General features: G+C 34.0%; 1 long non-coding RNA gene across 1 annotated transcript; it reads left to right on the forward strand.

The window, feature by feature from the left end:
• Positions 1-1,314: 1,314 nt before the first annotated feature.
• On the forward strand, positions 1,315-2,862 carry LOC108472723 (uncharacterized). Its single transcript, XR_001869588.2, has 3 exons — positions 1,315-1,747; positions 1,865-1,974; positions 2,373-2,862. It is a non-coding gene; the product is annotated as an uncharacterized LOC108472723 (long non-coding RNA).
• The last annotated feature ends 253 nt before the right edge of the window (positions 2,863-3,115 follow it).

Raw genomic sequence — 3,115 nt, forward strand, 5'->3', positions numbered from 1 at the left:
TTGTGGTTTTTATATATTGCTACGTGAGCAGTTGCTGGCGTTGTCCAGAATAGGGTGCCGCGTGCCGATTACGTACTAAACCTTTTTCTACGCTGCTGACAAAACCACCCACTAAACGACAACGCCTTCTGGTTTTCTGTTTTTTTTTTTTTACTTTTTCTTATGTCAAACACTTCATGTTTTCTTCATTTCTTCCTTCCCTCTCTTTCATACATTATATCAACTTTGAGGATAAATGCTCAATTAATTTTTTTTAAAATAGTTAAATAAGGGTCTAATTTTTACATTAACCTACTTTAATCTATTTTATAAAAAAAAAATTATGTAAAGATTAACGTGTTTAAAATAAAACACATAACGCTTGAATCAAAAGGAAAAAAGATAATCGGAACATAATTTAAAACATGATATATATGACATTTGAGAAGCCATTATTGAAGTACTTTTGGAAAGATTTAGCTCTTATTTGAGCATTTTTGAAAAGGTCTAACCCTTATTTGACCATTTTGAAATGTTTGATCTTTATTTCACTACTTTTAAAACGGATAGTCATTTATATGAGTTTTTTGAAAGGTTTGATTCTTATATAAGTAAAGTTTAAAAGGGTTTAAGCCTAAATTGAAAGGTTTTATTTTTGTTTTAGTTGGTAGGAAAATAAAAAGATTAGGATAAAAAATAATGGTTGAATAATGAGTTAGTAGGAGACGTTGCTAATCTCAATCAATTTTTTTTCAATGTTTAAAACCATATGTGATGATGGTTTAATCCATCAACAAACTCATGAGGCCTGCTAGGATTTTACAAGTTTTGATTTGATGCTGAAACTTAAACTAAAACCTCATTGTTTTGAGAGACCATAAGGAGTCTATGGTTATTTTCTTCTACTAGCAAGTTTGAGACTTGCATTAACCCTTTTTATTTTTGTTGTTGTTGTTTTAAAAGATTTTAATCCTACTTATGGATCTAATATTATGTATTAATCATTGAATCAAATGATTGGTGAAGTTTATGAGATATTGGAATGTGAAGTTTAATTTTGGGTCAATTTAAAATTAAAAATGAAAGTAGAAAAGAGCGTGGCATGAAGAAATTAGTGGGTAGATACAAATTGGATCTTTTCATTTGCAGATTTGGGCACATATTTTGCCCACACAACAAAAATGCTGAAAACAAGGCCCATCGTGGCGTGGAAATAATAAAACAATTTTTGCAAGAAAAGATTCTAAATCCACCTATGAAATGAGAATATAATTATTCAAAATTGATTCCATATAACAAATTGTTTAAATATATATATATTTCTTTTTTTCGAGCAAAAAACTTAAAAGAGGGGTGAGAAAAGACAAAACACCAGCAGACCAACCGTCTGCCACGCATTAAAACAGTCCCTCCGGTAGAGCAAAATCCAAATAGAAAGAATAACAATAAACAGAAAAATAAAATAAAAAACAATTAATACCCCTCTTCATCCTAATCTCTTATCAGCAATTACACGAAATGGAACCTCCCCTCTTCCTTTCAGATGGAAGGCATGAAATCATAGAATAAAACGAGAGCATTCCTTCTTGATCTGATAAAGTCGGAGTCCAAAAGTCATCAATCCTTCAGTCATTCCTGTTCAATCACCATCGGTCCTGATCTGCCTCTCTTTCCACTCTCTCCGGAGCTTCTTCAATCCAGCACATAGAGCAAGCATGATACTTCCCTTCCTTAGCCAATATATGAGCAGTGTTGTTTGCTTTTCGAGGTACAAATCTGAAACTTATGCTTTCAAACCGCCGGGATCTTGCTCTAATTTCTTCGATTAAAGCACTAATACAAGATTTATCTTCCACTGATGTCTTTTTTTTTCATGGCAATCAAGGTATCCCCTTCGACCATAATCCTTTGAAAACCCAAATCTTCCGCAAAGATTAGGGATTGTAGACAAGCAGGTGCCTCCGCCACTGTGGAATCCATCACATACTCATTGAGGTGTGTACATGCAGCCATTATTTGCCCTTCCGCATTTCTTGCTATAATTCCAGAAATTGAAATGTTAGTGTGTTGATGAAATGCTGCGTCAAAATTTAATTTCATAACTGCCCCTATTGGCGGTTCCCATTTCCTATCCACTGGGGTTTGGATAGTAGTTGAAACTTCTTCCAAATTGTCATTTTCGGTAATATACGCCTTAATGAAAGCTATGATCCCAAAGGCATTTTGACCTGCTCCCTCATGATAAATATGTTTCGGTTGAACCATAATGCCCAAAAAGAAATAGCTATTAGTTTGCATTTGGCTTGACTGCTATTAAAAAATATATTAGCTAACCATGCTTTCCAATTGCGTTCACTGCTGGTGGCGGAAAAATCCGCGTCCAACCCATGCAGGAATTACCGAGTAAAGGGGCACTCACGGAACAAGTGGTCCACTGACTTCGCAGCAGATCGACAAAGAGGGCAAGAATTATGAGCAGCGATCCTTCGCGTCTGTAAATTAAGTAGCGTAGGCAGATAGTTATTAGCAATTCTCCATATTGTTATCTTAATTTTTCTCGCCATGTTTAAGTCCTATAGTTAATATAGAAAGCTTGTATCATAGGGGCATGAATAGTTGGATCGTTACTTCGAAGAAGTTGAATCCTCTGCCAAAAGCCATTTGTATCCGCTTTTAGCAGAATAGACACCTTTGTTGTCCCCTTGCTATACCATCTCATCCTGATGGGCACTGCTAGAGAGCAGAATTGCCAGGATTTGCTTCAATCTTTCATCAAATAGCGATCTCAATGTTAGATTTGGTACTTTAAGCGTAGTATTTTCATCTAAATTCACTTGTAATATCGAATAGATTGGTTGATAAAATTATTCATAATTATGTTAATACTTTGTATAGTGTTCTCAAATTATTTTTGTACACAAAGTAAAATGGAAGAAAATGTGGCTAACTTATTGTCTAATCTTTAACTAATATTAAGTTGTATTATATGGTTAGATCGTAATACAAAAAAATAGCTTGTATTAGTAAACAAACCTAAACATTTCTTTAGCCTAATTGGAAATGAGCAAACAGGTTGAAAGACGAATATATTATCTATCAAGTCCAATTGGGGAGATGTTTTGTCTGAGATATTGGA

This window comes from Gossypium arboreum, chromosome 11, assembly GCF_025698485.1.
Source record: "Gossypium arboreum isolate Shixiya-1 chromosome 11, ASM2569848v2, whole genome shotgun sequence".
NCBI classification, from domain to species: Eukaryota; Viridiplantae; Streptophyta; class Magnoliopsida; order Malvales; family Malvaceae; genus Gossypium; species Gossypium arboreum.